The sequence below is a fragment of the Pseudochaenichthys georgianus genome, chromosome 23, assembly GCF_902827115.2.
Source record: "Pseudochaenichthys georgianus chromosome 23, fPseGeo1.2, whole genome shotgun sequence".
Classification (NCBI taxonomy): Eukaryota; Metazoa; Chordata; class Actinopteri; order Perciformes; family Channichthyidae; genus Pseudochaenichthys; species Pseudochaenichthys georgianus.
In genome coordinates, this window is record NC_047525.1 from 11,750,755 (window position 1) to 11,765,105 (window position 14,351).

General features: G+C 42.2%; 1 protein-coding gene across 1 annotated transcript in view; it reads left to right on the top strand.

The window, feature by feature from the left end:
* Positions 1 to 14,351, top strand: part of LOC117468321 (muscarinic acetylcholine receptor M2-like) — an 81,016-nt gene that overhangs the window by 32,499 nt on the left and 34,166 nt on the right. The window contains exon 2 of the mRNA XM_034112381.2: positions 3,927 to 4,067. The gene's annotated coding sequence lies outside the window, so the exon portion shown is untranslated. The remainder of the gene's footprint in view (positions 1 to 3,926; positions 4,068 to 14,351) is intronic.

Below are 14,351 nucleotides of genomic sequence, written 5' to 3' on the forward strand. Positions count from 1 at the left end.
TGTGCATGTGAAGCTGACAATTGCGCGGACCGACCAAGCAAGGAGGCAGAGGCAGAACGTCCAAAATACAACTCGGTGTGGGCATTTATTAAGTCAGGAACACATGACACACACAGCCTCAATCCTGCTGTTTCTCCCTGACTACAGCCTGCAGCCACAAGGATCTCACACACACTCAGCCTCAAAACAGACAGGGCAACAGACCCTAAATACACATACTAATCTGCAATTCGACACAGGTGGGGGGGAGGAGACAACACAGGGCACCAGGTGCACACAATCAAAAGCCACAGACATGGGGGAAGGGGAACACTTTTAACATGAATCCAGGAAACAGAGACAGACAAACTAGTTGCATAAATTACATATATTCCCATGCAATGTTTTTAATGCTACATTACCCGTAACGGAGGCCGAGATCTATGGGCCCAGAGATCACCTCCGTTACATTTCCTTACCCCTCTCCCCAGGAAATACAATGTCTTAGGAATCTTGGCTTCCTCAGGGGGGGCCGTGAAGTCGAAAAGAAGCTTCCCTTTCTTCCTCTCCATGCACTCCTGCTGGTTCTGCGGTCTGACGCGCTCTCTCTCCTGACGGACTTTCTCGGCTATCTTTGCCATCCGCATTTTGCCCTTCAGTTTTCCCCCTTCTTCCTACGTCGGAGGTGCCGGTAAACGTGGAACTCCCCGCTGCCGGCACCGGCGCTGGAACCCATCACCTCCCGGACGAACTCCGGAGTTTTGGCAATTATCAAAAGCTGCGACTCCTTTCCTCCAGGTTTCCTTGACTTGTTATTCTTCTGAGTGTGCGCCGCCATCTTCCCAACCGTTCTCAATGCTTCTGCCTTCCTCTCTTCTTCCCTCTGTAACCAGAGCTGCTCCTTTTTCTGCTCTTGCACCAATCTCTGGTTCTCCGCCAGGATCTCTGATGCCTCAGCGGCAGAGCCAGCGCCCGTCGAGCCTCCAGCCAATCTGCCGTCCTGCCTCCGGAGTCTCCGTTCCTCTTCCCGTGCGAACTGCTGCCCACCGGCTCCCTGAAGCTGCAGGAGTGACCTCATCATCTCCCGCAGTTCCTCCATCACTCTCACCAGCTCAATTGGTCAATCCCACTTCTGACACCACTTGTGAAGCTGACAATTGAGCAGCCAGACCAAGCAAGGAGGCAGAGGCAGAACGTCCAAATACCACCCGGTGTGGGCATTTATTAAGTCAGGAACACATGACACACAGCCTCAATCCTGCTGTTTCTCCCTGACCACAGCCTACAGCCACAAGGATCTCACACACACTCTCAGCCTCAAAACAGACAGGGCAACAGACCCTAAATACACACACTAATCTGCAATTCGACACAGGTGGGGGGGGGAGGAGACAACACAGGGCACCAGGTGCACACACTCAACAGCCACAGACATGGGGGAAGGGGAACACTTTTAACTTGAAACCAGGAAACAGAGACAGACAAACTAGTTACATAAATTACATATATTCCCATGCAATGTTTTTAATGCTATATTACCCGTAACGGAGGCCGAGATCTATGGGCCCAGAGATCACCTCCGTTACATTGCAAATCAGACAAACTAACTAGAGAATGCAATTCCTGAAGAAATTGCTAGTGGGAATGCTTTATGCTGAAAAGCTGACACTAAACTGCTATGCTGAAATGTAATGTGTAAGAAGAAGGTGAATAATTTAGATTGAAATGATACATGAACACTGGGGGCTTGAATGTGTGATGAGAGAAGAAAAGAAAAAGGCTTGGAAAAGCAGCAGAATATTTGAACTGCAAACTTTTGAACCAACTTGATGGTGAATGATCTGTTGCCATGCCAACGGCATTTGATGACATCCCATAATATGCTTAGATGCGTTGATGGCTGCATCGTTACCAAACCTGTGAAGTTTTGGGCCATTTGGAGCATTTTCACTAAAGTTATGAGAAAACCGTGTTTCATGGCCAGCATTGTGTTGCCATGGCAACGACATTTGAAGACATCTCAAAACTGTCCCATAGATGTATTCGCGGCTGGACTGTTAGCACACATGTGAAGCACTTTTTGAACATTTTCATAGGAGTTATAGCGACATCGTCTTTTATGGAGAGGGATGCGTTCTTTGTCAAGCAAAGCACATGGTGTAGTCCTAAACGATAGCTGAGGATTATGGGTAGTGTAGTGTCTTCTGCCATCCTAAACTCCGAAAAAATATTTGTTTCTCCGAATGGAAGGGGGAAAATACAAAAGCATTGTACACAATTTAAACCAATCAATGTTGTGTAATTAACAAGGATATGCTGGTGTGTTTGAGTTGATGAGTAGTGCAGATATCACTGTCAAATCAATCGACAGTAAGGAGAATACTTACTTCCGGGTGTAAAATTCTCCGATATCCAATGGGAATGGACGTTCACATTGCCTTTAACTGCCGCCGACATGGACTGATGCGGTGCTTCCTTGAGCGTGAAATACCACCGGCGATGGGAATATATTGCAATAAGTTGAAAGCTCTTTGCGTCCGTTTATGAAGCTGAAGGAGACTTGGCACGCCACAACTGCACGCCAAAGGACCCTGACCAAGCGTCGCTATTGGACTATCAGGGAGTGAGACTGTGTTTTTTTTTTTTCTAAATTCTTCACTCACTAAAGCCCTGCTGGTGTTTTCATTGTGCCCAAAACAACCCTACTTTCTTCAAGGCAGCCATCTGGTTTCAATTGTGGAGGCATCTGCGTTTCCTCCACTGTCTTTTGTTCTGTGATTAGTCATAACAGTGAATGTCATGCAGCAGACAGTAATGGCTAATGTGTCCACGCAGTGATATGCTATAAACAGAAGTTTTTTATCATCACACTACATCTCTCCACAGCACAGACTGCTAAGTGTACTAAACACTGTAGCCCCGGGGTTAATCCCTGTATCAGCCGTCCCTGTCTTTCCCTCATCCTCTTCAGCTCAAGTTATTTCTCTGCCTAAAGTTCAAAAGCAGGTGTGACATTGCTTCGTTTTTGCTCTTCATTTGTTAAAGACATAAACAGTGGCTTCTTAAGAGTCTTTTTTAATAAGTGTTCAAGGCCTAGGTTAACATATTTCTAAACTGCTGTGTTTCCTGCAAGGTTCTCTTTTGAAATGTGCATTTAAACACGAGGTGTGCCTGTTAGACGCTTGTCTTGAAATATGAGTGCTGCAGTACTCTGGGAGAGGGCTGTTAGGGTGCACATGTAGTGAACTTAGGCCACAGTCATTTACATTGGAGGCGGTCAGAGCCACCATAATTTTTCTTTGATTGTGGGGCAGAATGTGCACATAGTGGGAGTGTAGAGGTTCATCAGGGGTTGAGGAATGTATAATTTACATAGAAAGGACTGAAACTTAAATCCTTAATACCCGTGAACAGAAACACTTCTGATCATGAATGACGAGTGCACAAACCCTTCGTAAACACAATGGAGTGGATCATTCTGCTCAGCATGATTTCAGATAATGCAGACAATGATGTGCTCTTTTTCTTTCCAGTAAAATTATACAATCTTTATTCAATTTTGACATGGTTTGCTGTGTCGACGAGAAGACGTTTAGCTTGGCTTATTGTAAAGACTTTCAAAACCACTTGTTTAACACTTATTTTTGCTTAGTTAAATGTAACCATAATCCTTATAGCCATATTTAGTGAACATGAAAGTGGTATTGATGTTCGTGGCAAGAACATACAAGTACAAATATGTCCTCATAACAATAGATGTATTGCCTTAATCCTAACCCTAACCCTAACCACAAAGCTTCCAAGACACTTGAAGCCTTTGGAAGTGAACCATCAATGAACAAGTCCTGTCAGTGAATACAATGTTTGAATGATTAATAAAATATTGGCAACAGCTTTTGGGGGTAATTTGAATCCTGTTGTTCATCCTTATTTTCTTTTTTCAACAGTGGCCATGGCTATTAACCATGAAGCTGGAGCCAGACCCTCCCATCGCTTCCTTCCGTCAAACAGAGCCTCTCTGGTGCTATATTGAACACACACTCTCTGAGTATGCCATCCAAAGCCCAACGGACCGCTTAACACCCGCTGTAAGTACCAACACACTCTGACACCACAGTGTTAGCTTTTGAGTGTTTACTCATGACACTCACATCAAGTCAAACCCAACCAGAGCAACTCATCCTCAGCTCCAATATCCCAACGACTCATTACCGAATTATGCAGCTGCTGTTCAAATATTGTAGTAAGGTATCTCACTCACCCTCTGCACACATGGTGCACACGTTTGCAGAGGGTGAGTGTCTTACATTTTTTTTCAAAAATGTCCATGTCTCTCTTGACATACGTTTTGACCTGCTGTAGGTCTGTGCTCACAATGAATTTAATTGGCAAGCCTGAAATGTATTTACACAAATGACATATTTGCATATATTATACCTCCTACTGTATAGGCAGAACCACAAACCTGGCAGCTAGCATTAATACACTGAATAATTTATTCAGAATCCGACTTAAATGTATTCATCATACATAAAGTTGTGTTCATTATGCATACAGGTAATTTGTTGAATGGGCCATGCACATCAAATGATATCTGATATTCTTTGAAGAGCTACCTACAATTTAGTCCGGCTAATGGTTGTTGAACCATTTTTACAGAATCTGCACTTGACATTTTTGTAACATGTGAAAGGAGTTTCAAGAGCTAGTCTAGATCAAGAGATACAAAAGAGCTTTTGTCAGTACATGTGTCATCTTACTAAAGAGTGGTGTTGTGAATCCTCACACACTGTATTGTGCTACAGTAATACTAAGACCTTTAACAAAGAAAAGTGTAGTGCTTAGCTTGGTACCATGAGTTTTCAAAGGCCATCAGATCAGGTGTCAGTGGTGTCCCTGCAGACAAAAAGAACATCATGTATATCAGTGTGCGAGCACTTGATATCAATAACCTCACTTCACTCTGCGGGAATGTGCGTGGACATAATCAGTGATCATCAGGTGATATGAAAGAGCCGCAACTTCATTTCAGATATGGTTCTGGACAGTATCGCTATGGTGAGGAGGGAGAGCTCTTGACAGTGTTTTGGTGGAACAGCATCAAACAGTAGTGTGGTTTGTGTGTGTGTGTGTGTGTGTGTGTGTGTGTGTGTGTGTGTGTGTGTGTGTGTGTGTGTGTGTGTGTGTGTGTGTGTGTGTGTGTGTGTGTGTGTGTGTGTGTGTGTGTGTGTGTGTGTGTGTGTGTGTGTGTGTGTGTGTGTGTGTGTGTGTGTGTGTGTGTGTGTGTGTGTGTGTAGACGTCTGTGTGCGGTTGTCTGTCTAACTGCATATCTGTTGCTCTCATTTGCATCTGAGTTCATTCCATTTGTGTATGTGTGTCTAAGTGGCTGCATATTCATCCGTCTACTTTTTTTCCCTTTGTGTTTGTTGGCGCTCCCCCCCCCCCCCCCCCAAGGGCTGTCAGGTCAGTGTTGCGTCAAGCCAGCCAAATTCCTGGCACAGATTAACAGGAGAGTGCAGCGCCAGCCTTTGAGGGCAAGAGTAGTGGGAGCAGTCGCACCAATTAGGAACCGGCAACCCGGGCCACCCAGCCCAACGCTTACCCTGGCTGGCTCAAGATAACAGAGCCGACACACATGCTCAGACAGATAGGCACGCACAGGGAATGCTGCATACCCACTCATAACTTTGTAGCTTATACATATGCAACACAGTGCCGAACATCATCCATTAGTTGCAACCGGGGCCTGAGAGTGCTGCTAGAAGTGTCAAATATGCATGAGGGAGTGGAGGTCTATGTCCCATAATCCTCCAGGCAATTCATACAATCGTTTCTAAGGCCAAGCACCATAGATGCACACATCAAACCTCTCCCTGGGCTCAGAGAATTTTTTAGACAGACTAATTTACAGGTACGCTGGCCAGAGGCTTCCTTTTGTGGATTGGAGCTGTCTCGAAGCCGACGGCGGGCCATGCATTGAGAATTGTCCGCAATGATGAATGAGGCTTTGGGGACAGAACACTCACAGTGGAAATACCCGGTTGCAAAATCTGTATTTAAACATGAAAAGTTGTTTCTGTTCTGCAGATTGGATCGGATCCGTAATTGAGCGGTGATTGCTTGAATTGCTGAGCCGAAGTAATACGAGATCAATCATGCACGTGTTTGGAGAGAAAATAACTCTTTTGAAATGTGAACCATCGTCACATCACAAACACGTTATTTGTAGACTCAGAATTCCATTTCATTTTTATGTATCCAACTGTTTTCGTTGCATCGAAAGTGTCGTGGACTTCCGTATATATTGCAAAGCATTTAATTCTACCTTGCTTTTTGTTGTTGCTTCTGTAGATGTTTTTAGCCTTCAGTCAGATATTGATTGAAATGTTCAGCCTAGTGTGAGGAGAGGGGTGGTGTATACGGTCGGTGGGGAAGCAGTATTGATTGCTCTTAAAGTGACAAGATTGAGGAGGCCCACTTTGACATGTTATGCCTATTGCCGCCAACAGACGAATTGTGGACCAAAGAAGCAGCGCCGATTGATTTCTATGATCATGAATGTCGTGAGACCTATGAATCAGTCGCCCGAGCAATGGGGCTTGAAAATTAGTCAACAATATTTCATAGCGCTGTGGTAATGTAAGGACTGACAGCCTGCTTGATTTAATAGGACAAGTAAATGCTATGGTAATCAATAGGCCTCATGCACATTCTGATAAAAGTCCTGGCTATAATAAGCCAACATGTAGTATATCTGAGACGGTGGGTGTAGCCTGTTCAGGCATATATGGGATTTTCTTGTGCATAATTCACCGGCAAGGCATGAAGCTGATATAGCCTCTCCACCCTCGTATGATCATCCATCAGGTAAAATTGCTTTCTTCTAACATTAGGCTGTCAACGAGAAATAACAAATGTAGCCATGCAGAGCAACACATGATTACAGGGTAATAATACCCCGAGGTCAGAGGAATGTGACCTCATTCAGAGCCGCCTGTTGAAAGTACTAGTCGCGTAAGAGTCACCAGAGGATTGCTCATCTTGATCCGGAGTGGCTGCTGTCAGGCGCCCTGTACTTCTCCGATGCCTGTTTTTTAACAGCAGAAATGTTTTATTTAGACCATGATGTTCTTTAAAGAAAAACACTCGAGGACAACATTAACTCCGGAGCTTAGAGAAACGTTCAAAAGCATGCCGAAGCGTAACTGAAAATGTTTACGTCACCCTTGTTTCTGGTAGGGCTCTTGGACCTCAAAAAACATCTCTCTGCGATAGTTGAGGGCTATTTCGGGGCGCGCATTTTCTCTGATTGATATTGTGTAAATTCATCACTATAATCTTCCAGGAAATTGCACAGGCGTCTCCAGAGGTCTAATCGAGATATGGGTGCACTCACATTCTGAGTAGGAGTGGGAACGAGGAGGAAAATGAAGGTGAGGCAAGAGAAATGGAGGAAATACCTGCACATCTAAAGAACTCAAAATATAGAGACAATCGGCAAGACTAGGGGGTGTTTGATTAAAGGGAAAGAGCACAATGTAATAAGTAAACAACAGGATGGAGTAATCAAATGGAGGGGGAAAAAATGATATGCTTCGGTGATCTCCATCCCAGTGTTCCCCTTCCTGTGTGTCGTCTGTAGGTTTTTTGGTTCCATGTGCTGCAGAGCCAATTACCCGTGAAAATAAAAGCCAGAAAGCGTGTTGCATGTGATTAACACACACTAAACGATAAGCACCTACTGGATTCAGAAGCTGAAATGTGGATGGAAGGACAAATGTTTTTCAATATATAGTCAAATAATTTCCTGTGATGAGGCTTAGTGCTTTATCTTTATTAGGAATGCATTTGTCTTATTAGTTTTTGAATTAGAGCATTTAATCAAAACACCACATTCTTGGCCCCTACCTAATATTGTGTCAATAATTAAAATGCGATAGCAAGAATAAACTGGAGAGCTGGAAGACATGACTCTGTTTTCTTTGTTCAGCATTCAGTGAGGTTCATAACACCAGGTTCTGCACATGCAAACACAGCATGGCGTATCATCGCAGCGTGCACTTGGTTATGTGAATTGTTACGAAGTGAATTGTGAGGTCTAGATGGTATTCTTTTTCGTAAGGAAGGACTCGAAGGACGTTTTAATGAATGGAGCTTGGGGAATGCTTCAGGTGTTTTCTGATGTAGTCACTGAATTATTAAAAAGGATATTGGTGTACTGTTAATATGGCTATTTCAATCATCAGTGTGTTGACTACGAGACAGTTTGATGTCTCAATGGAAGAAAACAGAAATAAGCACCGTGTGTTTCATGCTCTTTGTATATACAAAAATCCTTCAACCTGCAGACCAAAGCTCAGCTTATGTCCAATAACACCAGCGAGATTGAAACTGGCTGAGAGGCATGTTTCTAGATAAGTAGATGTGACAGCCCACTCTGCTCAGCCGGGGGTAGCTTTGTGAACACATAATGCAATAATGTGCAAAAGTATTCAGGCAACATTGTTGTGCTGATTCCATCCTTCGTACATTTTATTTGTTACCTACATCTTTCTCACAGCCCCTAATCAAAACACAGGAGGCAATTGGGAATTTATGTGCATACATACATCTTTAATATCACGAGTATGTGATTCTGTGACATGGTAATACATTTTAATCATCTCAGGATTTCAGTGATTCAAATGAGCAGGTTTTGCCAGCCGGGCAGGATTAGCGATGCTCTGCTAAATGTGTGTAGAGAAGCTAAACGGCGTGTAGGATCCTATCGTCGTCCGTGTGAATACTTGTAAGGTTGTTTATGTTTTTATGTGTAACCACCTGCATGTAATGAGCATCTAACCCTGCGTGGATCATTTCCTTTCTTGGTTTTAATTAGGTTGTAAATGTCAACATATGAACAATTGTCTTCCGCAGTGTGAAGGGTTTGCTCTGCCGGAGGAAAGACTGCTGTTCATCTCTTGTCACATGTTGGATCCTCTGACAATTAAAGAATGTGGATTACTCAAAGGTAGGGCCGAGAATAGCTGCTGTCTCTCACTTCCTGAACTCCATTCCTCTTAATATGCATTACAACAAAAGCTGGAGATGAGCGTCCTGGCAACCACCAATTAAGGCCACATATCCTTCACATAAGGACTATTGCTTAATCAAGGCTCTGAGAATAATGAGCTAAAGTAAACAGTAATTACTGAAACCAGGTCATTGATTACAGTCCTGTCTTTCACTGGCCCTATGGGGATTCTAGGCAAGGGAACATCTCCAAATCTCGTTTTAATAGCAACATGGTACTTTATGGTTTGCAATGAAATCCATTTATCTTGCTGAATTTGTATTATTTATATTCTATTTTACAACACAATTGTTCCCAGATCCTGCTTTGTTGAACCATGGAGATTGATGACGACTCCTCCCAACAAAACATATAATCACACTCAGCTTGAGGATAGCTGTTTAATGGAGGTTATTATAAAGAGAGGATTTATTTCCCTTTGAATGTTCTCCAGTTGTATGAGACTCTCGTCAACAAAATAAATGGCATTAATTGATGTTTGTTCAAGTGATTAAAATGACCTATGTTTGCCTAACCTCGTGGATTATTTAAATGGTTGTCCGCTATTGGTGGAAGAAGCATGTTGTTACAGTGCTAGAAAAAGTCTTGGTGCATTCAGACAAAATATAAAATCTTGATAAAACCTGAAGCACATTGAAACACATCACCTTGAATTCCCTTATATTCCCAATAAAGGACTGTAATGTTGCCTTACTTAAGAGCTGTTTATTTAACTGTAAAAGGAAGATACTACAGCCTGGGTTATTTAAAAACAACCAGGGAAGGACATCAGCATTGTGTCAATCGAAACAGCACTCTTATCGTACTGTAATGCCGAAAGGTATTGAATTATCTGCAAACGCTGTTTTGCTGCAGGGGGGGTAAAGGACAATCGTAAATGGTGGCTGGTTGTTGCCGCATTAGCAGTGTGAACACGATAAGGCTGCTCAGATCATTACCATTCATCACTGCTATTATCATTAGAATAGATACCCTCATACAAAGCCACATAGTACCTCTCAGTGCACACACATTACATACAGTACATCATTTTCTATTACAAGCTTTTGCATTCCCATCAGGTCATTGACTTGGGAAGGGTTCTCGGTCATACACATTTGCATACATGTTATAGCAGGCAGTGTGTGGGTAAGATGAAAAATGCTATGTTCTGCGTGAATTCTCACTTTTTTAAAGATGGCAGCTCTGTGCGACATAGACTGTGAGAGGGAGAGAAGGGGTGAGAGAGAGAGCGAGAGTCACCTGTAATTACACTGCTGCTATCATTGCTCATGATTGTGACTGTTGGTGCAAAAGTCTCTTATTGAACAGGCTGGTATCTTAGTAAAAGAAATGCTGCATTTTTGTATCAGTCATCCCTCATAGCCTGGAGTGCTGGGCGATAGAGTGTCACATTAATCGTAAAGATGTGGTCTCCAAAAGTGGCCGCTTCAGAGAGATTGAAGATAACTAAAGACCCTTTTTATGACACCAAAATGTTCGTGATAAAAACATAATCTTGGTTGTTTGCCAGGGGTTATCTACCGTTCGTTCAGTGACACATCCAAGTATCCGATAAGGTTTTTTCCTCACAGACAATACTGATATTGGAAACATAATCTAGGGTTTTGCACAATCAACTTTCTTGTTTGTTCATTGGGTTTAAGGTATCAGAATAGCAGATGGTCATTAACAAGATGTTGAGTGAGTGGGTTATTTGGCAGGATTTGAATATGACTACATTTGTTTGGGAGCACACAAGAGGATACCTGACATTTATGTAGAATGAGTTGATTAGAAAAGATACACGCTGTAGTGACCAATTGTCCAAAGAAATCCATGTTCAAAGGCCACTTAGTCTAGGAGGCGAGCTCGAGTATTGACTCGCGTATATTCAAAAACTCAGATACCTTGCTCGTTCCATTCTGGTGCTTTATTGAGAGGTTCAATAGATCAGCTGGCGGCCCACTGCCGACGTGCAACATTTGCACGGTATTTAAACAAATAAACAAATAAGATCCATTGGTCATACGGATGTGTGCGGTCAAAAACTTTTTCCAACTGCCTCTCTAGACTTCCTGCTGTGTCATGCAGGCAGCGTCATTTATACCTGAGCACGCCCCTACTATTGCTTTGTATAAATAATAACAACACATAAACTAGAGCTGTCCATAAGCAAGATGACACGTTACAAAAACAGTATAATAATAATTCATAGTTAATCAGCTCATTTAAGTTAAATTAAAGAATATTCAATTGGCTCATAAAACCATAATTAATTACCAAAATAAATGTGCCTAAATGGCTCTTACACACGCTTTGTTTTGTGTTAAAAGGTTACGATATGGATCATAACCATGCTGTAAGATCCCCTTTTTGAGAGGTCAGTTTGAATGCCAAGCAAAAACTTGTGATTTGTATATTAACATAGGGAGGTATCGAGTTCAACCACTACCGAATCCAAATCCTCCTCGGACAGTAGAGAGGGAATGAAGGGATGTGTTCCAGGGTCACATCTGGCTCCCTGCTATTTCGAATCCAGATAATCATCCATCCGAAAATTAAAGTCCTCCAAAAGGATTTCATGACTACGGCAGTTTAAGTATCTCTGAGGCTGAGTCAAACACTTACATCAGTGACAGACATTTTCAATTTTGCTCTACATAGTCAAAACCTTTGGCTTCCCACATTAGATGAATGTTCTGACATGAATACCGCCCCTTGGAGAGTTTCTGTGAGCCAACAGTGTCCAAGATGTTCCATTTATGACAACCCTGCCTCCCGTGAGAGATTCGATTTAGCACTTCAATGCACTCTGTAATTTCTAAACAGAATGAATGAGTAGCCGGTGGGAAAGTCTAGAAGAAGAGACTTCGCCACAAGAAGTTCTTTCTCCTTGTCCTACTGCATTTTGGGTGACGAGATTGGTCCGGGTACAGTAACACAGAACATGTAAAAGTCTATTCGACTTTGCTCTCTGCGAGGGGGCTGCATCTAAGAGCACTGGTGCAACACATTTTTGAGAATAAAACAGTAATGAAGTGGCTGCAGTACACGAGTCTTTACATGGTGCTTTTTGGATATTCAGTGTACGCACTTTCATCACGGCTCCAGCACAATCCGCCAGCTGTTTGATATTGTCGCACAGCAACGAAAGGGTTTTAATCTGCAGCCAGAGAGCGGGAAAATTGCCAGATTTACGCAGAGAGAAAAGGGTACATGTGTCCGTCCTGAATGTGAGGTGTCAGCATTTGATTAATGCATGACATCATTGTGCGTTTCGACTGGGCAGGCTGATAAACTGAGAGACATTGTTGATGGATGGCCACCTTCCTCGGAGATAAGGCTCATTTCTTTCCTTGGGATGCATGCAATACAGAAAGTGAAGATTTCTATTTTGAGATTAAAGACCTTGAGTGTATCTCATCAGGATTTGTTTACCTGTGTGTGTACTGCAACAAAATGCCCTTGACTTTGTGCATGTTTTCATGAAACGGCTTGGATACTGACTGAGGGATAGAACTGTTCAGCTTTCGAGAAACAGATTGCATTTCTTCAAATGAGCCAAATGACAAGATGCCAGACTCTGGAACACAAGTGATAGCTAAGTGGCAACCTACTGTGCAGTGAGGCCTACATGGTGCCACATGGGCCCGTTAATGATGAATTAGTTAGTTTGTGGCAAATATTGTTTCTTTTAACATGAATTATTTTTCCTTCAGCATCATATTAAATTATTTATTTATTTTTAGCAAACAAAGCATGAAAAATGCATTCACAACAAAGGAAAAAACTACGAGCACACAATCCTTTAAACACATGTGCCTCACTTCCTGGAAGACAGTCATGTCAACTAAATCAAAGCTATCCATCAATACTTTAGATGGATGATGATTAGGACAGCCAGAGCAGGTGGTCTAGGAATCAATTACATGTGCTGGGTTGCAAGCAGTTAAAACATACAGAACCAGATGTACTAAATTACTTTGCAGACCCTAAATTGCTGACTTTTTTAATCATAAAATATAACTGTAACCCTAAACCTAACCCTGGGAGATATTATTATGTCTCATAAAGAGTCTTCTTCTTTCCTATTGAAATAAATGAAAGTAACAGTAAACAAAAACATGTATTTATGTCCCGATCTACATATCACCACAAATGTAATAGCATAGCAATCACGCTTAATACATAAACTGAAGGCATGTCTTTTGGGAAGAGTTACCATATCGTTGAGGTGGCTGCAATTGATTTGGGGTCCCATTGCAGTGAAGCAAATGAAATGTCAACATCTATTATACGAGATGAAAATCAATGGTCTTCCACGTAAGAAAGGTGACAATACGTGGCTTAAATAACTAGTTTTGCTTGTCAACTTGTATTTTATAACCAAAATTAAAGGGTCATCTCATCGAAATCCAACATATTTTCTAGCTCGACCCTTGTTACCTAGTAATGCAGGTATTGTTATTATGTATGAAAGGAATGCATGTCCAAGGATTATTATCCAGCTACATTGCTTTTAGGGATAGCAATGTCGATTGGTTCATCACTTTGGTCCAAACTGATTTAATTAATTTCCAAGGCTATTTTTCTCCCTACATTGGTGGTCCGCAGGGGATAAATCTTACTATCTTTTGTTATCCTTTGAATTTTTCTCTGGTAACACCATGTGTTTCCATTTTTGAGTGAAATAACCCAAACCCTTTTTACATCAATATCAGGTCAAGGTATTAATTTGTCAAACACGTTTGTTTTTTACCAAATACCTGCAGAACTATTGTTCTCATCAGCCTCAGTGGTACTTCCTGTTTAGAGCTTACACTTTCTGAAACACTCACACTTAGTCGTAAACACTGAATGCTTTTTTCTGAGCGAGGCCATGCTTTGTATGGCTCACTGGAGTTCACCTTTCCTAATCTCTGTCATACACCTGCCTCATCTTCTCACTGTAATGATGGGCTACATTCACCACGGTTGATTGGTGGCCCTAGTAATCGTATTAGGTAATCCCACCACTGAATGGAAGCAACAGGACATTGTTGAAGAATTTTTTCTAAGATGCTTAGGCTGGCAACGTGCCAGACATGCCTCTATTCCACTGCTCTAATTTCCCCTTTCTTGCTACTGAATGTCGGTTCACCTTGATCTGTTATGAAGGTGTTGTCAGCTTGGGACACAATTTGTAGCTGTTATAGGAGCTTAGCACAGGGCAGTGAAAATGACACATCCACACAAAAAACGCTATTGGTGTTTTTCCTCCCTTTTTCTTTTCATTAAGCTCTATCACACATTGTGGGGTTTTGTTCATACTGTTTT